General features: G+C 38.6%; 1 protein-coding gene across 1 annotated transcript in view; it reads left to right on the top strand.

The window, feature by feature from the left end:
• Positions 1-25,525, top strand: part of thrb (thyroid hormone receptor beta) — a 121,658-nt gene that overhangs the window by 62,388 nt on the left and 33,745 nt on the right. The window contains exon 2 of the mRNA XM_042506649.1: positions 9,232-9,298. The gene's annotated coding sequence lies outside the window, so the exon portion shown is untranslated. The remainder of the gene's footprint in view (positions 1-9,231; positions 9,299-25,525) is intronic.

Genomic DNA, 25,525 nt, shown 5'->3' with positions numbered 1-25,525 from the left:
GCTTTATATACTCCTTTCAATGGTTTCCCTCAGCGCCCACTGCTGTCATCAATTTGAAAAGGGCTTTTTTTTTTCATCCTCCCTTCATTGCTTTTTTTCATTCGGGCGCTGAAATAGTGTCCATGAGGCTGGCAAAAAAAGGGGGGAAAAAAACTCGGTATTGCTGCAGACAGAGTCTGCAAGCCGGCGCATTGTCCTGATGTGACCCACGCTCGCTCAGAGAGGCGAAAGCAGAGACTGTCAGGCTGAAAGGGAGGTGTGTGTCTGTGTGCGCCGTGTAAGGTGCTGATGTTAGTAGGGCAAGAGATGCATGAAATTTAGATATTTTTCTAACCTTTATCTGCAGCATCCCAAATGTTGCACATTATGTTCTACTCTGTATGTTTGCAATATTAACCTGTGCGTCTCACAAACGCACACAAACAAGCACAAATTTATTTCCAGTGCAATCACCAGAAGAAAATGTTGCCATTGTACATTTCTGCAAAACACAGATACCTTAAAAATGTACATTTTATACAAATCATATCAACGTTTCCTAAGTGACGCAGTATATGAGCTGACTTTGTCACCGGGAGGAGGAGGGGACGGGGTGACACCTAGGCGAGATGCCTGCCAAGCTGCAGACCACTGCAGACCACTGTTCAGGAGCAACAAACAACAAAACGGGTTGTTTTTGACAACCCGTTGCTGTTTTTCTAATAGGGTGTCAGTGTCTCGAAGCGGTTGTTTTTTACAGACATCGACAGCTTTTCCGGTCATGACTGTTCTGCGGAAACCAGGTATTTTAAGCTGAAACATCTTTCCCTAACCATGACCAAGTGTTTTTTGTAGATGAGCCCGATCACATGTTAACAACAGCGTTGCTGAAACATAAAGAAATGTAAAGTCTCAGCGTGTCTGCCACATGATAATGAAAAAATGTACAATGCCAACATTTGTTCTGTACTTTCTCTGTCATAGTAAACTTCCCTCACATATGGTATGTTTTGCAATGCAGTAATTTAGTTAGGGCTGCAGCAAATAGTCAGTTAATTTAGTAAATCAACAAAGGATTAATCATAAAAATAATAATTACAATTTTGATTAATAATTTTCAGGCAAAACTATAAAAAAAATTTCTAGTTCCTATTTCTGATGTGAGGATTAACTGTTTTTCTCATTATACATTGAATTAGGGTTGCAACTGTGATTACTTTCATAGTGGATTAAGACAAGATTAACATGACACATTTTTTTAGGATCGATTAATCATTAAAACAAATTACAAATCAAGATCACAGACCACGATTCACGTCTATCTAAAGCTGGACAAAAAATTGATAAACGTGGAGAAATGAACACAAAGAAAATTACAGGGCAGCTTTTCTTTACATTTTGTCTTTAAAATAATATTCTACATCATGCCATTATAGACCTGTTTTTACATTTTTCTAACCAGCAGTACAACTCATCGGTCCACATCCATCAGTTAATCCAAAGGCCAAATCTTTTTTTGGAATAACCGTCTTCCAGACCTTCTTTCTTATAGTTTTAATATTTTTTTCTCCATAAGGCTTTATCCCCAAGCAGTCCCACAGAGTATGAAGGGAGAGTGCTTATTTATTAATCATTTGGTTTCAATAATGTCATGTTTTAATAATCAACATTCTAACAGTTTATTGTGCCTTTTGTTTTAACCAGCTTTCTTAATGAATTCATGCTGTTCGACCTCCAGGTCAAAGCCTGGCGTGGGAACTATGGAGCATCTGCACGATGCCTCGGCCAGTTCAGGCCCACTTGAGTAAACAACCCCAACCGCATTAGTCCGACTTTGAGAAGTTCGACTTAGTACGATTACAGTCAGACTAACATGTTTGCATGTTTTTCAAAGTCCAGTTTTAGTCGGACTTACACAATAATTGGACTTTTTCTAACGTCATGTAAACGTGGTGAATGAATCACTTCTCGACAGTGAAACGAGTCATTGAAACGAGGGTTTGTGATGTTCTTTTTGCAGTGTAAATCTATAAGAAAAAGTTTTTTTTGTTTCTTGCCTATTGGCATAATGACTCACCTGAATGCTGTAAATCCACGGTTTGGATGCTGTATTAAGTTGGCTCAAAATTCTTCAAACCCACCTGTTTCTGGTGGTTTGTTTCAGACAAGTCAGGCAGTCTTGTCAGTCAGATGGACCATGTAAGTAATGTTTTTTAGGGGGACTATTCAAGATGAATTTTTAAATGAACTCGTACGAACCTTGGTGCTTGACTGTAGGGCTGCAGAATATACTGGTTTTAAGGTATACTGTGATATTAAACTTGACAATAATCATACAATATACTTTTGCTTATCTATGATAATGAAGAAAAAGATGCAACTTGCCCGAGAATCTCACCTGTGTTTTCCTTATTTTCAAAAGAGAGACTTTTTACACATACTTTCAAGTCTTAATTTTAGCGATAAAGCATTTGTCAAACCAAAACTGGTCCCTCGGTTTTCATTCCTTTGGGGGTCATTCTGACTGACAATAACGATAGCTCTGTGATACCTTGAAACCGTCATTGTACCGTGAAAATCTCATATCGTCGCAACTGCAAATCACACTTGATGCACAATGTAACAATTACATGCAGACGGTTTACTCAGCAACTTGTAGAATTAGCGGTGGCAGTGATTACAGCTTTGACTCATTTTGGTTCCAGCCGTTTCCTCAGGTGTCGACAGCTCAGAGTGGTGCTTGACTCATAATAATTAGGTCAGTTATCTTTACCTGTGTGTGTGTGCGTGTATGTGCTTAATTTAGGTCCACTCACTCTAACGTTTCCTTGAGGGCTGGTCTTGGACAGTTTTCAGTCTTGTGTTTTTTTAAATGCTCCAGCGAGACTTTTTCCTTTTTGAATCAGACCTCTCCTCTGCACGTGCTTCCTCTCCACAGCTCCTATAGCACACTGTGTTCCTTTTGCAAATAGTTGTATATGAGCGCAATTCTTCGAGGAGGTGTTCATTCCAGTGAGGATCATGCTCAGACTGGGTTCATTTAAGGACTCTCAGCCTGCAGCATTGTCATAGCACTCTGCTTTCTTGTGCTATGAGGTGAATTTTTGTCTGACTCATAAATTCAAAGGTGCAAGCCATTCTTGGAGTTGAGTCTCACTCCTACCTTCATGCTCTTACTTTGACTTTTTTTCAACATGGTGCACTGTTTTGTAATCCAATCGCTTTAGTCCTATTAAAGCTGTAATGAATTCTTCTTTAATGTCCATTCAAACTAAACACAACTGCTTCACATTAAAAACTTCTACTCTAAAGACCCTGCAATATATTTGTAACATTGGTCCTTGAGGTTTGTGAGTGACTGCTAACAAATATAAATGAATGCACTGCGTGGAGAGATTTTAGCATTTTTTCCCAGCTAGTCAGTTTTAGACATTGCAAGGGAGAAATAGAAGGACGAAACACCTTTTACCATGCTGTTCATATTACATGGAAAACTGGGGATGGACAGATCGGTATATAAAGTTTTGTTTTGAGCATTAATACCTATATATATGTATGTACACACACACACACACACAACACGTTCTCATTTCCACGTCATCAAATACTAATACTTTCTTGTGCCTTCTGTTTGGTTGTCTGTTTTGGTTGTCTGTTCCCTTTTCTGTCTGTATGTGATGCACAGCTGATTCCTGAGTGAAACATGTTGTAATATGTTGTTAACATTGTCAGATGTTATAGTTAGGTTTAGGCAACAAACCTACTTGGTCAAGTTTACCCTGATTGCTTCAATTCATGAAGATACTCGCCTTTCTTGCATTCTTCTTTTACTGTTGGGACATGTAAGAAAGACAAAGGTTTTTTGTTTTTTTTTCACAAATCCAAGGTAACGCTATGAGTGATTGTTATACAAATGGTCATTTTGTGGTTACATTATTCCTTTCACATCCGTGTTCATAAGTAATTAACAGAGAATAGGAAAAACATGTTTTGCAGATCATTTACTAGTAATGAGTGATGTATCCAGAGGAGTCTATTAATGATGCATTTAGCTCATAAAACATGACACATGGTTCTCCCCAACACGACTGTACAATACCCGCAAGATTATTAATGAGTCACTGTTGAGTGTTTCCGATTTTAAAATAAAAGTAATAGCATATTTTTGCTTTCTTCATTCTCTGAACAATACAGAACTGTGACTCCAAAAACCATGGTTGCGTATCAAACCTTCAGTTTTGCGAATCATTATTGCCTTAATTATGCATTATTGCTGCGCTCTGTTTTCTACCGGCTAAGAGCTCCTTTCAAGGGTTACTTTGCTTGTTTTTCAGCCTGCTTTGAATCAAAACAGTGTGTGTAGATGAATTGTGGTAAACTTTTCTCCATCTAACCAGTTCTTAGATACCCCACCCCCAAAATCAGACCTTCAGTTTTTTTACGAATCATTATTGCCTTATTATGCATTATTGCTACGCTCTTTTGCTGGTTTTTAGGCTGTTCAAAGTACAAGCTGTACTTCCACAATTTTGCCGCTACTGCGGACACAAAGAACATAGAAGTGCATCAAGAGACAGACGCACCTCTCTCTCTCTCTTTCAGACTGAAATCCAGTCAAACTTTATAAGCAGGCAGGGCTGATCGAATGTAAATCAAGATTCTGTTACTGCACTGACCATTGGGCTGTTTAGCTGTAATAGCAGGAGGTTGTGAACAGGAAGTGGGCACCATACTGCTTACCAGCCACCCACCATTGTGCAGAACGGCGACTTTGCATTACATCACCTACCAGCAGGAGCATTATTAGTCTGGTTCGGTACATTCTGGTAATTTCAGGTTTTATACCTCTTTAGCAAAAGCAAATGCCGCTGCCTTTTTTTTCTTGTTTTCTCTGGACAATTTCAAAAGTATTTACGTCTTTCTACTGTAGACAGCCTAGTTTTATGTGAGGACCCTCTTTATATTGCTGAAATACTTCTTTAAACCTGACTGGGGCCTTTCTAGTAGGAGTGATGTTTCTCTCCATGGTCACATGGTTTCCTTCCACTTCTCACTTATACATTGTCCTGAACAAAGCTTCTTTTTAGTCCAGGACAATGAGGATCACCAATGAAAAGGACATTAAACTGATTGGAGAAAAATCCAAAAATAAACACCATCAGTAATGAATCAGGATGAGCGCTATATTGTTGCACAGTGCAGAGTTCTGTAATATTTTCTTTAGTGATTAATAAATGTTCTCTTTTGGTTTTCAAAATTTGTTTATAATATGCAACCAACGCATGTATTACATGTGTTTATCTGATTGGACAGGAGGGAAAAAGCTGCAGTGATGTTGAGCATTTGAACATTTGTTAACCTGCGGCGCTTTTAGACCGCTTCTCCAAAAACCCACAAAGGCACGTCAGGTGCCTGAAGCACAACAACAACAACAGCAGTGTGCAAAAAATACTGTTATAAACAACTAGATAGAGGCGCCTCTCGCTGTAGAAAAGGTGACAGGGGTGATCATCCCCTGAGCTACTGTTGCAAATATAAGGCAGATTCAACAGAAACACCACAGCATGAAAAACACTAGAATAATAGTACAAATGTTGTAATGTAAAGCTCTAAAAGCCAGCTCTTGGATTTTTGGCTACATTCTTGCATCTTCAAGTATCGGATGTTTTTTCCAGACCTCAAGCTCACATTCAGTTTATATTCTAACCATTCAGACTGAGTTAACAGTGAGGTAATTGGAGTGCACAGTACTAATCACACTGAAAACATCAAGAGAGGACTTGCGAGTTAGGATCACAGGCAAAAGAAAGCCTTGTATTCATTAAGTTTTCCACAAACCACTTGACACACCCCTGGAGGAAAATGCTAAGGAGAAGCTGCCCTGCCCAGCTTTAACTTAACTATTTACAACCGTTAGTCCAGCCTGTCGACGCTCATCGGCATGTCTTTTCTAGACTTTCTCCAGGCCCGGACACAGGCCCAAATGGCATTTTATCTTACTTTTCTTCAGTCTGAACCATTCATACTTTTAGCTCACTGCACTGGAAAAGATGAAGATGACTAACAGCAAAAGTGGATGCTGAAAATGTGCGTCACATTGTCAAATATAACTCAAATCACCATGGAAACTGAGTAACAGAGTGTATCAGTGGGGTGGGTTATTTTTTTCGCACACACTTTCTTTTCATCTTTCTCCTTGTGTCTCTCCTCACCTATATATATATATATATATATATATATATATATATATATATATATATATATATATATATATACACACACACATTTCTGAGTGGATAATAACATCACAGTCGAAAAATATTTTGAAAACAGCTTTTTTTTCAAGTAACGTTGGAATCAAGGAAGGTATTAGCGACTCTGTCTACATCATATTATCTCTGTGTTTACCACATTTATTTAGTAGCCAAAGATAATAATAACTACTTGTTGCAGAGGAAGTGGAAAGTGAATTACGCTTTTAAACTACAGACAAGGCATTCTGCGGGCACTGAACTTGTAGAAGCTGTTACCTGGCTAAAGATCCATAAAGTGTCAGTTTTAACTGGCACTTATGAATCAATAGTAACAATAACAACAGAGTGCAAGAGATTTGATCTTCAGCGGAAAACTCACTGATTTATGATGCAATAATAATATATTCAAGATGAACTCATTTTTATTGGTGAAAATGTGCCGTGCATTGCATTGATTATACTTTTGCAATTTTGTGTTGATAATGTTAGATAAACTATGTTTATATTGCCAGCAATTATCACACTGTAAGTGATATTGATCCTTTTTTTGGGGTGGCTAGAAATAATGTAATTGAGGCAACATTTGCTTAGCCTTGCTCATGTTGTGTACGTGATGCAGGGCTTTTCTTCATGGAAGTTATTAGCTAAGCATTTTTATTCAGTCTATAATTGGTCCAAATTGTAATTACCAGAAAAAGGGAATTAAAATATGATTTATTTTCCAGTCACTGTGTTTCTTTTGAATATTTAGTTGTGTGACTGGTGCAGTATCTGTAGCCCTTTATACACAGAGATCACACGTTAGGGCCTCTACAAAGTCCCTTCTTTATGCCTCCTTTGTGAACGACCGTGGCATCATTCCCCTGGAAAAATTAAAACAGTGTGACGGGCATGACATGAAACACAACAGTGGCGGCCTCTGGTGTGACACATAACGTGTGTCTGCAGCGCTTTATAAACAATGAGAATGGGATGTTAATCGTAATCATTTACCCTCTCTGTTATATGGCGGCTGATCTCGTCCTCTGGTCGGAGGGTAAGGATTTCCTGAATCTCAGTGTTTTCTCAATTTGCAGACGTTTATGGCCGCTGTTTTCTTCTTTTAGTTAGCCGATAACTGCTAACAGCTACTTTTTAAATCTCCCGTGGTGGGTGGTACACATCATGTGTCCCAACTGTCTCACCTGTGATCTCGTCCTGCTGGCTGTCCTGTTTATTCAGACCCGGTGCTGTTACTACCTCCCATTGCAGCTTAAAAGCGAGACAACTCTGTCCCCTCATTCTGCAACTGTGCCTTATACACAAAATGGCAAAGTGGCACATTGGCAGAAGACAGGTCCCCTTCCTTTAGTGTAACTTAATTTCTTAGACCCAGGAAAATGGCAGCATCACTACAAAAAGGTGTTTATAGGAGTTTAGAAGTCATAATAGTGTAACAAGCATCCTGGCACAAGAATGGGGCACTGCTTTTTTGTAGTAATGTTACCATGACCCATATGTTCCCAGATTGTAGCAATTATGTAAGTGACTACAATATAAAGGCTCATCTAGCAATGGATTTTGCAAATTAGCCAATGCCAGAATGCTGTAGTGTGTGGCATCATACAAATAATAATTAAATAAAATAAATATAATTATAACTGATGATAGCGCAAGACTGCCTAAAAACAATGATATAGCAGATTACTGGCTAATGAGCGATGTAAATTGTGTGTTTGTAATGTTGTATGAGTGTTGATGGAGAGTGAGGGGCGACAGAAGTGAGTTTTAAACAGCTAAGACTCAGCTGTAACCAGCCTCTGCAAATGAATGAATGCAAATGAGACCCGAAGAGAATATAAACCAAGCAAGTATGTAAATTAGCATTACATACAAATAGGACTTGATGATGTTGTACTGTTATGGATAGACAGTATTATTAAAACAATAATCACCGTTCAGACAAAAGTGTGGCGTTACACTGAGTTGCATATGTGCATGCACGCATGTGTGTGCACGCTTGCGTGGACAAGTGTGTTGCAGAGTGCTACAGACAGAGCACGGAGAGAGGAAAAGCATTCCCATTAGAGTGCCCATTAAGTCTGATTACAAGTGATTGCCGTCTGTCGGAGAGAGATGACCAGCCCTGTCCTTCCACTGAATTAATGACATAAACAAATGCTTTCCTTTCTCACTCTCGTCATAATCAAACCACCTCCTGCTTTTTTTTCCCTCCTTCCCCGGAGATTTCATCACAAACTCAACATAACTTGATTTTTGGCAAAACACCAGAGTGCAGGCCGAGCATTTCTGCTCCCCTGCACATGTTGTTTTGTCACTGTTGTTTTATTTATGGCCGTTTTCCTCCCAAAATGCCATTCTGCGCTTCAGGGGCTGACACACATGAGAAGATATATTGACTCATTTGAGTGCCGCCCGTCCAAAAGGGAAAAGAAAGTTATACTGGGATTTCTCTTCCTTTACTGCAGTGTGTTTGAGTCGGGGGGGGGGAGAGTATTAGTGGTTGCGACCACATGTGGTAACCACCGGAGAATACTTTCAAGACGCCGTGGGAGTTCATGTGATTTCATCTTAGCCGGATGTAGTGTTCTGACTACATCCTGCCACCGAGCACAAAGGAGCACAAGGCGTTAAACCTTGTGTCTGTGCTTCACGGTGACATATTTACTTCCTTTAAATTTCCTGACTTTCAAAGATGCAATGAAAACACAGGCTGGGTTATAGGTGCGTTTTTTTTCATATCTTTGCCCTCATCAGTTAGAAGCATTTAAACTTTTCAATGCCTAAGGTCAATTTTTAATGCCATGGCAACATGTTCGTGATTGTTTCCAGCCTTCCTGAGGACGCACTCATAACTGGACTGTGATGTTTATCATGCTTGCGGCTCTGTGTGTGTGTGTGTGTGTGTGTGTGTGTGTGTGTGTGTGTGTGTGTGTGTGTGTGTGTGTGTGTGTGTGTGTGTGTGTGTGTGTGTGTGTGTGTGTGTGTGTGTTTGTAGGTGTTTCTCTCGGGGAGCTCAGCAGCTCCTCAGCGCTGCCTGGAGTCAGACTTCGCCACTTCCTCTGGTAAGACCTTCATGTTGCTCAACTCCACACAGCCAGAGTCCTGCAGCCTGCAGAATGCCAATACACAGTGTTTCTCTCCACTAGACCTCCCTGCTGTGTCCAAGACACACACGCACACACACACACAGAAAATCTTAGTCTCTAGCAGTTGCAAGTCGTGCTGTAAATGTAATGAAGCTCAAATCTTGGTGGTGATCCAGGCTAAATCACTATGTGCCAGACTGGTGATCTGTCGGTTTGTTATTTTTCATGTCTTTGGGTTTGACAGCTGCAGACTGGTTCTCATAGTGGGTGTCATAGGGTTGGGTGGGGTAGTAAAACTAGTACTTTAAGTACTTGTCAGCTTAGAGGTTGTTTCATGTTTTCAATTAATTTGCCTACGTGGATGAAAAGATGCTTAGGAAAAAAAGGAAAATTTATCATTTACAACTTAGACAGTTCACACTGCTGATGAAGGTTGTGCTATTTAAAGCTAGTAGCCACTAAATTTACCTTGGGGTGAGAATGTTTTCATCAGCTGTTTCCAAGGTCAATAAAAGACTCCTCTACTATTGACAAAAAAGTACATTGTAAAGCTTTCCAAATAAACATGATTTTTATATGAACCATTTCAAACGAGGGCCACTCGCTCATCGTGCAGATAACCATTAGCCATATGGCTATGGCTATGCACAGGGAGCAAGTGGCAAATCCACAGCTAAAAAAGCTAATGTGAAAGTGCCAAAAACAGCAGTTTCTTGAATGGCCACTTGAGGCTGGCTCCAAGAGCAAGTCAGACTCCATAAATGGCCATGTTGCCCAACGTTACAGCAGAGATGGACAAGTTTGTATACTGGGACAAAAAAACAAACAAACAAATATATCTGGTTTTGGTCTCTATAGCTAGTTTCAGGTATGATACATTGATGAATTTTTATACAACTCACTTGTCTAAATGTTATTAAGGCCTATTTTTTGCAGAAAGGGTGTTGCTCCTTTAGGTAACAGGCAAGTGCCATCCATAGACAAGTCGCTGCCATTGCTATAACATTGATTAGGGAACATAACCCTGACGTAACCTTAGAGTCATAGCTGTCGCTATTTCAGTGTGTTTTCTGTTCAATGTAACCTGTTGGTCACCTCAAAAGCTCTGCTTTTGGTTGTACCAAAAGACCTTCTACAAAGTGGTATGTCCAGTTTTTGCTGTAAGTGCATTTTGTTTTAATGGTTTTTGCATGCTAAAATTCACATTAGCATTTTTACAGGTAAACATAGTTGTAAATGCACCATGCTAACAAAGCAAGTGGCTAGTGTAAGGGTTAGCTCCACCCTTTTGTCTGAATATGGTTACTTCTGACTCAAAAAATCGAAGATGCAAATGGCCAAAGTGACAAGGCTTCAAAACCATGGATGCGGTGGCCAAATGTGGCCGAGCAGCTAACTTTGGTTGGCTGAGTGGCTAACTTTTGGTTTAGCACTCCACCAACTTGAATGGGAATAAAATTATTAATTGCGTGGCTCTTTGAGTTGTGACGCACATGTATCAAATGATTCACAGATTTCTCTTTGGCGTAAGAGGTCAATGGGAAAAAGTCATTTTGGGCCACAGGGCATCGCGTGATGGTATAAGCATTGGTATAATGGTATAATTACACCGTTTGGCCACTTTGAAAATTAACTTCAAAGCACAGCACACTTCCTGGGGGCCACAAACCAATGGTTGGCGCCGCTATGGCTACATCCCTTGTTTAATACAGTACATGGTAGGGAGCTTCAATGGGCACATTGAAAGGAAATTAATGTTTAAGGAACCAATATTGCCCGACAGATAGGAACAGTTTTATCCACAGACATGTTGTAATATTTTATTGGACTCAAATACAATTGACATTCTGTTCACCAAACTCTGTTCACCAAACTCCTCACAACAGTTGTCTTATGGGTGCATTAGAGCAGAACGGTGGCTATAAAAAGCCAAAAATGCAAACACTTCCCCTATAGGCTCACGCTGTTGTGCAGTCTTGCTGCACTCAGCACGAGCTGTCGCCTTTTATAAACAATAGCTGATACATCAAAACCTCACTGTGACTGATTTAATGTGAGCTAATTAAAAAGGAACAGAAAATTATGAGTGAAATTGTTTTGACCATTAAATAAAGGCAGCTGCTACATTTACTGCAGTGGCTTGTGTTACTATAAATTAAAAAAAAAAAAAAAGCAATATTGTATACAGAGTATTGCAGGGAGGGGAAATATATGTGACAGCTTATTAAAAATGAAGACTAACAGACTGGCTGTGGAGCTCAGAGGAGATGTCAGACTGAAAACAAAAAGGCTTCCATCTGCACACATAAAATGGGAAAATGTGTTGGAGCTAAAATGTAATGATAATAACTTAGACACCAAGCATCGTTCACGGGTCTGCAGGTGACTGTTAGCTCCAGCTGTCAGCCATTTGTCATGGTTGTGTTCTGCTGCTGGTCGTTACAGCACTGCATGATTATTGGTTATAATACTATTGATGCATTATTTGGACATGCTCAGCTCACGGTCTCCAGTGAGCAATCATGTACATGACTGTGCACAGTGTAACAGGAACAGCAGCATTTGTAGCAACACACAACATAGCTCCTGTGTATCATCCCTGTATCACTGGCCTGTGTGTTTTTTTCCCGGCAGCTAGAGAACTTAATGTAATATGATAAGTGCACCGGAGACTCCAACACAAAGTCATTCGGTTGATTCTTCTATCAGCTTGAATTCTTTAATGAAAACACCATCTGCTGTCCTTTTTGGTGATACCAGTTGCCATGATGATGAGCCAGTATCACGTTGCAGTTTGATGCAGCTTCGTAAATTAAGTATCAGAGAGCTCAAAGCATGATGGTCGGCAGATCAAGATAGATTCTTATCTGAATGCCACTCGCAAATAAGATGCATGTTGGTCAAGCCTGACTATTGTTTACTGCTGCCACGCAATTTTGATTCATGGTGCAAGCAGACGTTGGCTGCACACGAGATTCCACTGAAGACTTAAAGAGGCTGATGTTTAGGCTCAGATGACGGCCTGATGCCCTTTGTGGAGTTTTCAAAACAACAAGAGCCATCACTTTTATCAGAGCTGAATGCAGCATCTACTGCTTGTGTTTAGCATATTATTGTACTGTTATTTGTTCAAATGTGCCTTTTGTTGTGTGATGTAGGGAAGTTAAAGCACTAATACAACACTGTAAAAACACTCTATTAACAATTTAAAGTCTAAGCAAACTGGCATGACTTCTTTTGCAAACGTGAAGTAGATAATGAACAATAAAAGAAGCGATGACCCTAAAATAAACACAAAATGAGTAAAAAAGAACAGGAATGTTTCCTGAAAATTAGTTTAAAAATAAATAAATTAACTAATTCATTAAAAAAAGAAATTACCTGAAATTACCTCTGAAAAAATGTTGAAAAAATTCTAACAATTGTGTATCATCATTTTATATATGTAATTATAATAAATGTAAATATAGTTCTTCCCTAGCTTTTCAATTTGCAATTTGTGGAAGACGTCAGTCATTGCCTGGAAAAAAAGCTTTTTTAAATTTTTATTGAAGGGTGGTGAGATCTAATATACAGGCCCAGAACACCACTTAAGCAGTGCTGATGTGCAAATTTAACTGTCCAATCAAAACATAGATTTTCATTGTACTTCCACGCCAACCAATTTAAAAGCAACTGATATTAGATTTTTTCTTTGAAACCAAAGATTATTTTATAAAAGGAATTATATTAAGTTCAAAACACAAGGGAGACATTTAGAGCCAACAATAAATGACGGAAGGGCTTACTGCGATAAGACTGTTCTCCGCGGGTTAGTTATTTAGACCACAGCCTACTTAATACAGTATAATAATTTAGAATGAATGTTAATATCAAGAGCACCTTTGCACTTTTGAAGTGTTTTGCACGTAGCTTTTCATTAAGTCTGACTGACTTGTGCTGATAATCACACAGCTCTGGTATCTCTGAGTACAGCAGGGTCCACAAACTTTTGACCATTTAGTGTAAGTGTAAAGTTCCAGTTTGCAGTAATAGAAGTTGTCGCAAATTTTAGTGCAAAGTTCTGAAAAGTGTTCTGGGACTGAACTTTTGAAGTGAGGGAAAGCCTGTATGTGCATTGCATCATTTTGTGCTCCCCTTTTACTTAAACTTCACATTGCCAAAATAGACAATTTACAAGAAATGGGTTCACTGAAAGCTGTTTGAAGATGAGGAAGCATGAACACGGTGAGAGTGAAACCTTTGATCCAGTCTTTCACGTCTTCTTTCTCTCAGTGCGACAGCGGCTTCTTTACAGGATGCTCTCGGGTGATAGCCAAACAATACGTCACAGTCAGAAAAATGCTCTGCGGGTTTGAAAGTGGAGGATGTTGATACAAATGTGTTTTTCATTAAGTTGATGTCAGACTTCAAGAATGTTGACTTCTTTCATGCCCCAAGCTTTGGGCCTAAATTGATGATTTGTTGTATTGTTGTGTTTCCCCTGTCAGAGATGGTTTGCCAAAAGGTTTTACAGGGTAGTGCTGATGTTTGAAGAAAGCGTCTAAAACTAACTAAAAACAGGCATTATAGAAAAGCTCCGCTAAGAGTAAGCTGGGGGTCTTAATCTGTATTGTTACGCACTGTTGTCACAAAGAATATCTGCAAGTTGAATGCAAAAACAAAAGGGTGATTTAGAGCAATCTTATCTTTCACCTCGGATCAGCTAGTTATATGGGGGGAAAAATACCAAAAAAAAAAAAAAAAAAGAAAAATACATGAGCTAGTCTCCTTTAATTGTACACTGTAAAATCTGACATGTTTATCTCACTTTAAAAAATCTTTGAAAGTGATTGCCGTGTGAAAGAAAATACAATTTAGCTATTCATCTTAATTTATTTTTACCTTCTAATTGTTAAGTTTACCTGAAATCTATATTTATTTAATTTTGTGAAGTTGTTGCAACTTAAAAATTACAAATTAATTAAATCAATCTGTCTAAGTCTTAGCAACTTCAGTAAAAAAAGTTAGCCTGACTGAACTTGATCATCACAGAGAGGATTATGAATTCTGGAGATATGCAAGCTCTGTTTTGTTAACATGTGAATATATGAATATACAATTATGATTAACTAGTATGCAACTGTCAGAATACAGAGATATAGCACAGTAAACTTGGATTACAGAAGTTGCTAAAACATAGAAAGATTGATTTAATTAAACTTATTATTTTTAAGTGGCAACAGCTTCACAATTTAAAGCTGATATAACTAAATTTACTATTAGATAAAGTGTACATAAATTAAGACTAATAGTTATATTTACTTATATTTTTAAAGCAATCGGTTTCCTTTTTTTTTTTTTAAAGTAAAATCAACTTGTCAGATTTTACAGTGTAGATGTCAAGAACTGGTCAATAATCAGTTAATCTGAAAACCAGCAATGAGGAAAAGTACAGCATGTGCTCTGTTAGGGGCTTATTTCCTGTTTCCTGCCTTGTGTTTGAGTGTACACTTTCACTATGCTTTTCTGTATAAGCTACTGTCTGTCTGTATTCTTGCACCATCCGTTTGTCCATATTGAGCTTGCACTGGTGGTTCTGCTTTTTTGGGGATATGATGGTGACATGCACTTGACAAGAATCTACTTAGATAATGTAATGTCATGTGGAGACTGAAGTCTGCCAACAGCAAATCATGAGGTTTTGGAGTTAATTTGTAAGAGATAAAGACATCAAACTTTAAGGCTGCTTTAATGTTATTATCTTTCTGTCATTCTCTCCACCAATACATGTTGCAGCCAAACTAAATATCATCTTGGGGAACTCAGAAATGAGGTCAGGTTGTGAAAAAGTTGGTTTTGCAACATGCTTTCACTGGATACCATGCAACACAGGATGTGACGATGGCATTTCCTATTTAAAGGTCCACTTATTAATAAAACAGCATCATACAAATATTTTCCCTTGAAGTTCTCTTGAGAGTTTTCCTGAAAAATATAGCTGCCAAATGTATTTAAAAGCTCTGTCTTATACTTTCACTCAGTTATTAGTGCAGATACAGTCTAATCAAAGATATTAAAGGTGTATACATTTGGATATTTAAGTGTTCTTTTTGAGACATTCAGATCATTCATTCAGCAGCAAAGCATTATTCCCTATGTACAGATGTAGTGGAGAAATGATGTCCTGGGCAGAGAATAGAGAACCTCAGAAATTAGTCCTAACACCTGCAAATGAATTAGCATTTCAACACTTCAGGTACCTTTGTCTCAAACTGAGTCAGTTTTTTTTATTTTTGTTTTTTGTTAGAAGCCTGAAATAAGGTCTGTGGTTAAAACAAGCTTAAGAGCCTTTCACATTTTGTTGTGTGACATAAAATCCGTCAATAAATACCTCACAGGCAAACTCTGAAGCTTTTATGTATCTCAAAAGAGGCGTTAGCCAACAAGTTGCCATATGAGATAACAGAACGTCATCACGCCGAATACAGCTTTCCAGCCTCAAAGTGGTAGCGACACAACAGTGTAGTTTGTTTATAGCCTAACAATAACAATAATAATAAGTGGTGTTCATTTGTGGAGATTATCTCACTTTTTTTACCTTTTTTTTTTTCAAGTCTTCTTAAGCAAGGAGCATGCATAAAAACATTCATCTCAATATGAGAAGAGATGACTGATGCCAGATTTAGCTATAAGCTAGTTTACATCTGCAGTCCCTGAGCAGGTATACACAGAGCAAATACCTAACACTAAAAACAATTATCACGCACTAAAAACATTCAATTACAACGGACAGTACAAACAGATACAAACACACATCAACATACCAACACATCCATCAAGTTGGCTACAACTAAAAAATGATCATTCATAAAATCTGGTTCACGGTGAAATTAATGTTGACATGTCTGGTTACTCAATGCCCATTTTTTTACACCATGGGAGAAAGTCTGAAGGTCTGTGCCTGTTTTTAGCTCAGCTGGAAGCGTATTCAAATGTTTGATGGCTGTAAATGCAAAGGCAGATTGTGCAAAGGCAGTTCGACACAGTGGGATGTTAAGCTGAGTTCAGAGCAGATCGAGAGGTTCTGCTCTTTTGCTCAGAGCGGAGCTGAAAAAAGCCCTTCAAAGTTTGTTTACCACAGAGCTTCTTTTCTGCAATGACCCAAAAATCGAATAGAAAAATCCCACAGAACCAGGGCGATGCTGGCTTCCTTGTCAATTGACAGAAAAAGTGTGTGTTGTAATTCGAGCTTCTCTGTGGTTTGTTTGCTGGTGTGGCTGCAATAGCCTGGCTGTTAGCGCATGTTTTTGTAAGCTCACCACCGCCTCTTTGCACAGTGCTTATATGGCAGTTAACACTGATATCAGTACTGCAGTGTCACAGGAGCATATCGCCCACCCTCTGAAATTAACTACTGGTTAACATCGTTAGCGCTTTGAGTACTGTTAGCACTGTTGCCATTACTTAGCACTCTTTATGGCGTTAGCACCATTAGCTGTTTATTTCTTTATCGTATAAAGATATAGAGTTAAACATGGTGACATGACCTATCTGACATTTCTGTTGTGCTTATTTTATGACCTGTGCTGCTTTTCTAACTTTGATAAACCAAATCTACTGGCTGAAGCTAAACAGTTTACTGCTGTGGATGGGGCCACTGCAAATAATATTATTTCCACCTAACAACATATTATTTGAAAGTGTATACTACATTTGAATATTTGCTACTTTTTACCTTGCACAATAATTAGTTGTGGCAGAGGTAGACCACCAACACCACCATCAATGAAATATTTGACTGAGAAAAATACAACTGATATAACTGCTTCAAATCTCCGTTGGTAAGGGCTGTCTTACGGCAAGGTAAAGCGTTGAAGGTATTCTCAATATAGTTTATACTTAATCTGATATTAAATTTTTCTGGTGGTCCTTTTTTTAGGCATTTAAAACAAATCAATAAAGGCACAGTTTGCTGATGCTGATGTTTTCTACCCGGAAGTTATAGTAAATAAACATTGTGATTTGGCCTATACTCTCTTTAAAAAAAAAATAAAAAAAAAATATATATATATATATATATATATGTATATGTGTGTGTGTGTGTGTGTGTGTGTGTGTGTGTGTATGTGTATGTATGTATATATATGTGCGTGTGTGTGTGTGTGTGTGTCTGTGTATATATTGTGTGTGTGTGTGTGTGTATATATATATATATACACATATACATATATATTTAATTGTAAGGTGTGTGTAATTATGTCATTTAAAAGTCTAGTGATGGAATTGGTGTGTAAAATTTGAATGAAGGTATCAAAACTTGCTTGCCAAATGCATTTTACATACTAGTAGGCAGTAAAAAATGTCATAGCTTTAACAAACAACATCAAAACATGAACGTCCTGTTTCTATTCCTGTTTGTGATATTATGCACAGACAACAAAATGCTTTTAATTCGTGTCAGGAATGGGCGAGGCACTAATGTAAAGAGGGCGGGCTGGTAAGTTTACATTTCTTTGTTATATTGTCATGTTTGTTTTGTGGGTTGCAGCGGTGCGCTGTACATAGTGTTCTTGCACCTCTCGTCATGCAGGATGTGGTAGCTGTTGTGGTGGAGAATTGTGTATACTGGTGTAAAGAGGGAAGTGCTCAACTCTCTCTGCTTCACAATGCCGCTCTGTTTACAAACGCATAGCACACACCCACAAACTCATGAGTGAAAGTGACCTCTTAGTACGGTCTGCTGACTGTTAAACCTGCAAAAGGAAAAGGGAGGGTGAATATGGTTCAACTTTTTGCCTGCAGATAAAAAAGGTTTTGATTTAGCTCGAATCTGTGTGTAACTGCCAGCTCAAACTGGTAAGCTGCCGTCAGCACAATCTGAAACATCACAGCTTTGGCGACCCCCTGAGTCTCCTCAGTAAAAGTGTTTTACATCATCAGTGTCAAGGACAGTTCAGGCCAAACTGAGTCACAGATTTCTTGAGACAATGCCATATGAGTGACTCACTGAGTGTTTTGCCTTCTCTCAGACTTTGACCCTGCTGGCTCCCCATAAATTCTCTCTGTCATCCAAGTCGGATCAAAGAAATAACAAACAGCCGACAACTGTGCTTTGAATTTCAAAAATAAACATCTGTTAATTATAAAAAGTGGAGAAAATGCCAGCGAGGTATATTATTTAACCCTTTAAAACCTGGATCACCACTTTTCTTGTGCTGCATTCAGACGCCTTTGTCAAGCTATTTAACCCTGTGAGACCTTTGCAATTGACTTTTTTCAAAAATATGGGTGAAAAAGGCAATGACCAAAATAGTTTTTAAAAAGTGGGAAGGATTATAGAGAATTATCCAAAAGAGTGAAAAAATGTCCAGAAAACTTTACTATATATATATATATATATATACAGACAGACAGCACCAACAAACTAGCTAGTTAAACACTCTATATACTGTAGGTTGAGTGAGATATGACTCATGGCTCTGCGTCAACTCCACGAAAGCCAGCCAAATTGTCTTAGTCAGATATTAAAATAATATTTAACATCCAACGGTCGGTTGGGAGTAGTTGCCCTCCCCTCCTCTTATTTAAACCGAAGTAGCAGCCAGTCCTCGTCACTCAGCCTGTGCTTGTGCTCTTTGTGTAAGTTCCACAGATGTATAAAGAGACGTGACGATGCCAATCAATCTTGCTGCTAATCTGTGTAAAGCAGAGACATATTTTATTATGATTCCCTGTTTAATAAATAAATGCCTCAAGGGTTTTTCACCTACTCATTATGTTAATAACACGTAACTCAGAGTCATCACCTATGATTTTCCTTTTATTGTTCAATACAAAGAAAAGGAATTGCTGCAAGGATGAGGAAATTATCAGTGTGTGTGTATGTGAAGTGACATTGGGCCTCGCGCAAAAGAACATTTTGTATTTTTTTCTAAACCTCGTATATATATATTTTTTTTGTGAGGCTTGTTTGTGTTCAACAAACTCCTTTAACTGGACAAATGTGTTGTAAACCATTTGTGAGATTTGCTTATTTGCATAACCAACGTCCTCCAAATGAGCTGCCTGTTCTGTTCTGAAAGGTTACGAAAGAGTACAAAGAAGAATTCCACAGTGCTTTACACAATCACAACAAACTTAGCCTTATCAGTAGTCCTATTAGAGAACTCCAAACTAAAAAATACCGGTGCAGCCGTCAATGACATCCAAGCAGGGCAGAGATCAACATGAAGTCAGATGATGAAAAGATGGAGGAAAAAATCTTTGAAGAAGTTTATCGTGTAGAATTTCAAACAGTCCAAAAAGTCAACATTTTAAATGTTGAAAAATGGCTAACTATCGTAAGGTTGGGGTTTGGGGTCATGGTCAGGAGTAGGGAAGAAGTTTTTGGTCGTAATCAGGTCTATTTGATTTTGAGTGGAGGAATCGGCTCATGGTAAAACCCTCTTGAACATCTGCATAAAAAAAAGTGAGTACGCATCAGCAGGCGCAGGGCGAGCAGCCTATCTGCAGCACACCAAACAGCATAGGAGAAACACTGATTTTTAACTTGAAAATGCTTTATTCAGCGTTTTTATTGGGTTTAATCACCTGGTTCAGTTGTTTTAAGAAGGTATAGATCTTTGCAGATAATTCGGCTCCCAGTAAAAACCTCATGAACAATGAGAACTAAAGGAATTATAACAGGAAAAGCTGGTTACAATCTGCAATTCTTATCGCTAGACGCCATTTAATCTCCCTACATCTTACACACTTGACCTTTATGCTTGTCTGAAAATGTGAAAGTCTCTGAATTGGTTTAAATACCAAATTCTTCTTTACATACAGCACTATTGTATAGGTCAGGTACTTTTTTAACTTGTACGTGCTGTGGATGAAGCTTGTTAATGTAACGTATGCAGCTGACAATGTTAGCAGCAGTACTATGTGACTGAAGCTGTATAAATAAAGGCAGCAGTATCTGGTTGAGATGTTGAAGCAAGGCCAGCTGGAATGCTGCAGCATGTTAGCTCATGCACCTACATACGCGAATACCATGACACATAACTTTCACAGTCAGAGTCAACATTCAGACTAAAGTTTAGATTGCTTAGCATCATAGCTCAGCACTTTCTCATCAAGAAAAAATGCGGGTTTTTTCAGGACTCCATTCGGGCTCCTGGCTGTTCCAGGAAAGTCAAGGGTAAAAAATCAATATGTGCACATACAGTACAAGCAGAGAAAATGTGAGACACACCACAGCTCCTCGCCTCGAGCACTGCTACTGTGTTTTCAAAGCCGGGGAGGGAACCCTGGAGGGTTCTGTAAATTTGACAGATTCTGTTTGTGTGCAGTTGAAAAGAGAAGAAATGAGAGTTTTTCTGCACAATAACCTTGGTTTAGCTTTCTCTGTCCTCGGTATAATCGCTCAAAATGTACATTGTTGCCACCATGCTCTGCGAAACACCAGCCCATGGGATAAGAAATAAACTTTGGAATTATCAGTGCAAATTAGTTTTTGCCATAGTTTTTCCAACTTCAGATCAGCTGTATAAAAGCTGGCATCAACACAAATTTGCATCTCAAAAGAAAATATGAGCAAACAAAGAGAAAACCACAGATTCAAATGGTGGAGTTATCTAGCTGCCGAGCCAAAGTCACATAGAGTTGTTTTCTAAAGGATTAAAAAATCAGTTGGGGCAAGCAGGAGAGTGGAGAAAGCCAGAGCCCGATGAAAAGGGAAAGGGTGGACTGGGGCAGCTAATTTACGCCTGCGGTGGAAGTCCATTATTGTCACTTTTGTTTATTTGGGACACTAATGTGCAGAAATGGCAATTAGAGAGCCACAAAAAGCACTCAGCTGTATGATTTTTCCCCCCTCCAAAATAAATTGCCATCTGTGAACCTCCCATCGGACGGGATCGTGTCCCAAAATGCCTCCCTGTGAGCACCTATAGTAGGTGTGACTGTACGATGCTTTACCTCATACTCATGTTTCCATGGATGTGTTTTTTTTTTTTAAATAAGGTGCTCTTGTAATAAGCTTCTACAGAAGCAAAAACACCAACAAAATACAAATTAGGTGTGAAAAGGTATTTTTTGATGGTTCAGTAAGTAAAAACCACGTTTGTATTCTCCATCGTGTCTGCGGGCTGATTGGCAGTTGGAGAGCTGCCAAAGCCTGGACAGGCATGAAACCTTCCTGGTTGAATTGTCAGTGTTCTTCCATCAAAGGATAAAAAAACATTTGAAACATAAGGAGAGAAGCCAACTACTCCCGAAGCAGTTTTTTCATAAGAAAATATTTACCTAACTTAACCTCTTTCATTCCACCCGTGCCTGCTCAACACATTCTCACTCCCAACTCGTCACATACTGGGTTTCCCTGCTAGACTCATTTTTCTTTTTTTCAGGGAAGACAAGGGATCTTTAAGGGATGACAGCAGGCCAACAGTATATGCCACAAAAAAGTGATATATATCATCTGACAGCAGAGAACCTGAAGATTAATTTGAGATGTAGCTAAGCACTGATTATACTTGTGGAAAGTAGATACTGCATTGGTAAGTTTGTATCAGTTCACTTTTAAATTCAGCAACGGTGACAAAATGCTTTGTCCCAACAAGGACGCTTTATGAATTTACTTATGAATCTCCCTCTCATGTCCCACAAATTGCAAGAAATTAGTTAAAGGTGACAAGACATTTGCCTAAAAATACTAGATTTGAAAAGGGGAGGATTATTTTTTTTAAAAAATCCCAAAGTAAGGGAAATGGGAAATGTCAAAAAAGTATATTTATAATTAAAATAATTTTATATTTAAAATTATATTACAGAAAATAAAAAATAATAAAGTATGTTAAATAGATTTTTATCATTGTTTTCAACACATATTTGGTCTTTTTTTTTTTTTTTTTGGCTTATTTTTAGGTAAATTTCTTGTACCTTCCTTCCGAATGTCCACTCATGTCATGTTAAGTTGCTTGTTGCCTTCTCCCCCATGTTTCTGAACAAAATCAAACCAATTTGCTCAGGTTTCAAAAGGTCAAAATGGAGGAGGAGAAGGTTTATTATTTTTAAGATTATTTGATAAAATGTCTGTTATTCTCTGGGTTTAACAATGGGAACCACATTTGGAAGCCAATATTAAAAAGTCAATCTTTTTTTTCTGTCAGTATCTGGTGCAACTTTGTGCCAACTGCTTTCCTCCAGTCTGCTTGCTCAGTCAGTGGACTAGATATGATGTTATTGATAAAATATTCCCATGAGGAGTTTCCCTTTTCTCAGTATCTGCTGGGTCTTGTTACCTCAGCGCTCTACTGCGACCTATAATCGTTTATGTCTTTGTACGTACATTATCATCTTTTTTTTTGTTTGTTTGTTTTTTATCTTTTTCCTTCCATCTGTCTTCATATGTTTCCAGCCAGACAGTCTTTGGGCATCTATCTGTTTTGTCTGTGTCCTCATTAGAGCTTTGTTGTATGCCTGTTGTATGGATGAACCAGCTTTCAGGCTTTCCCAGCTGTTGTCTGGATATTAAATGCTCTCTAGGGTGAAAAGCAGCAAAGCGGCGAGTTTCCTGTAATGCTTTTCAAGCCAGCTGTTCTTCTAGTGCAAAGAAATTATGAAAGCTGTAATTCTTTCTGCAGGATTTTTGTTTTTTTAACTTGTTGACAGTGAGATTTTGAAAACACATGTAGGCTGAGTCACAAAATGGCTGTGTTGGCTCGGTCAGCTGAGGACGTACTATGAGGTTGTTTCACGTTTGTGTCTTTGGATTGGTGCAGAGGTGCAAAGCATTTTTATTGCTTTCTCTGTGCAGCCATGATTTGGACTTCTTATCTGAAAAGGTCTGCAGTTCTGTGTATGGAGACCCTCTTATTGTAACAGTTCAGCCTTTGAAACTTAAATCGACATAACTTTCTTGTGCTGCACTCAGACGCCTTTCACAGCCTTTGTTTTTGTCCTTAACCTTCATTTTATTTTATCCATCTATCTATTTATCTGCCTGGGGGGGTAATTTTTAGGTAATTTGTTACTGTTTTTTTTTACTTTTGACAATTTTTTTTGCAAAATTTTAGGTCATTTCATCTTAAGTAACAAAATGCCTTCTTCCCATGTTTTTGAAAGAAATCTCACAAATTTGGTCAGATTTCAAAGTGTTAAATATGACTTGTTAAAGGTTGAAATGCTTTTAAAAGAACATTAAACATCAAGAAGTTACAGCAAGAAAGCATCACAACCCAACAGGGTTACAACTTAATGGTTAGACTGTATTTTTTTTTTTTAATTTGTATAAGATTCTTTATTTTGTATTATTTTTTTGGGTTATGATTCTAACTAGTTCGAACATGATGAAAGATGCAGACAATCTGGATTATTGTAGAAGCCGCAGCACTCAAGGAAAAGCCTTGGAGCTAGCCTGGAGAGACTTTCAGTTTCTCAAATGATGTAATTGAAAGTGTAAGCATTGTGTAACTGGACTAGAAAATTTTAGAATAGGGATTGAATTTTAAAGTGACAGTCCAGCATTTTTGATTCTATGTTCTTTTAATGCTGGGTCATACGAGGATGTTTGCATCAATCTTATTTCTGTGCATCAAGTGCAGAAATCACTGAGACTCAGGACTCCATATGTCACTCTGTACGTTCTTTTTTGATAGGGTGTGTCTTGAAAGGTATTTTGGGGATCTCACAGAGTTCTGCTTTCTGTCTGGAATGACAAGATGTTTGTCAGGGGCAAAACCTATGTTTAAATTAAACATTTCCGTAAACTGTACCATACCCACTGCTGCGCTCCTCCTCTTTGCTGCCATGTACTGTATGTTAAGTCTGTGGAAACATTGGTTTCGCTCTACAACCTTTTTATCATTGCGAGACATTGGTGGGATCACAAGAACACCTTTGAGGGCACAACCCGCAGGTAAAACATAGAACCTTTTATATTTTTTTCTCCTAAGGCTGCGTTTAGATCGACAGCAACACTGCATAAAAAAACAGAGCCTCCTCATTCATGTATTCATGTGAATGGAGTCAGTTTGTTAACACAGAGGTGTCCAAACAAAAAATGCATGATTTTCCCAAACAGGCACAACTTATCATCCAGTAAAACCGTTGTCATGGCCAATTTTATACCTGTTAGTGCACATCTCAGGTAGATTACTTTGCAACCTGAATGCTGAATTATTACTGTTTATCTTACAACTGACAATGACAAAAGATAAAGTAATTATCTCTGTGAGTCTGAATTCCCACTCAGGTTTGCATGGAGGATGCTGTGCAGAGAGCACTTATGGGTTTACAATCTGGTTAACCCAGTTTAGCATAACAAAAGTGCTATATGCAGCCTCTGGAACTCAGCTGGAACTGTTTTAAAGGGCTGTCTCTATTTTTTTTACATGACACCATGTTCTCATCCTAAATCACCACATATTGCCACCTTGCAGCGACAGTGCCGCTACCGTGATGTCAACACAAGCACATGGTGGAGTTGCACTGCAGGTGGATATGTTTAAGCAACATGGCAACCAATGCCGGGACATCAACAAACAAACATGCTGGCATAATTTGGTTAGGATTAGGGGAAGGAGGCATATGGTAAGGTGTAGGAAAAAAATAACATTACATTAACACGAGAAGCGACATGCCTCCCTCGCTCTCAACCTCCCTATAGGCACACTCAGGCTCCTTAAATCACGCTGTTACTGGTAATGTTTCAACCTGACGCTGTCCTGCGGCCTTTAATGTGGACGTGACAGGGTCCGTTCAGCCACATTCTCAACTGACACTAACTGTGTGCGTATCAGGTGGTCGTGGCAGATGCCGTCTGTCCATCCAGTGGCGTAAATTAACAGCGACTGGTTCTATCCAGCCACTTTCCAACATGAACAGGGTTACTTTAAAGAAGAAAAATCCCATTGGCTTTTTGGTGAGGGAACCAGGACGATGCTAACTTCTGTGTCAGCCCACAGAAATCCCTGCTGCACTCGATTGTGGCGCTGATTGCTTCCCCTTCTGGTGGACTTGTTTTCTGTCTCTATGGCTTATAATGTCCACCCAACAAGTGGCTACAATTGTCGCCCTTCAGTTGCTAAATTGGTAACTCTTTTTAAAGGTTGTTGCACTGGATGTCCAAGGTGACTCCACAGCAGCTATCAAATGGACCTGGAGGTGAGATTGTTTTGTAAACTGCATTATATATTGTACTGTCTGCTCTTCCACCTCTTGTCTTATTGAGAAGCC

This window comes from Plectropomus leopardus, chromosome 18, assembly GCF_008729295.1.
Source record: "Plectropomus leopardus isolate mb chromosome 18, YSFRI_Pleo_2.0, whole genome shotgun sequence".
NCBI classification, from domain to species: domain Eukaryota; kingdom Metazoa; phylum Chordata; class Actinopteri; order Perciformes; family Serranidae; genus Plectropomus; species Plectropomus leopardus.
Note: the sequence above shows the minus strand (reverse complement) of the source record. Positions and strands in the feature narration are given on the sequence as shown.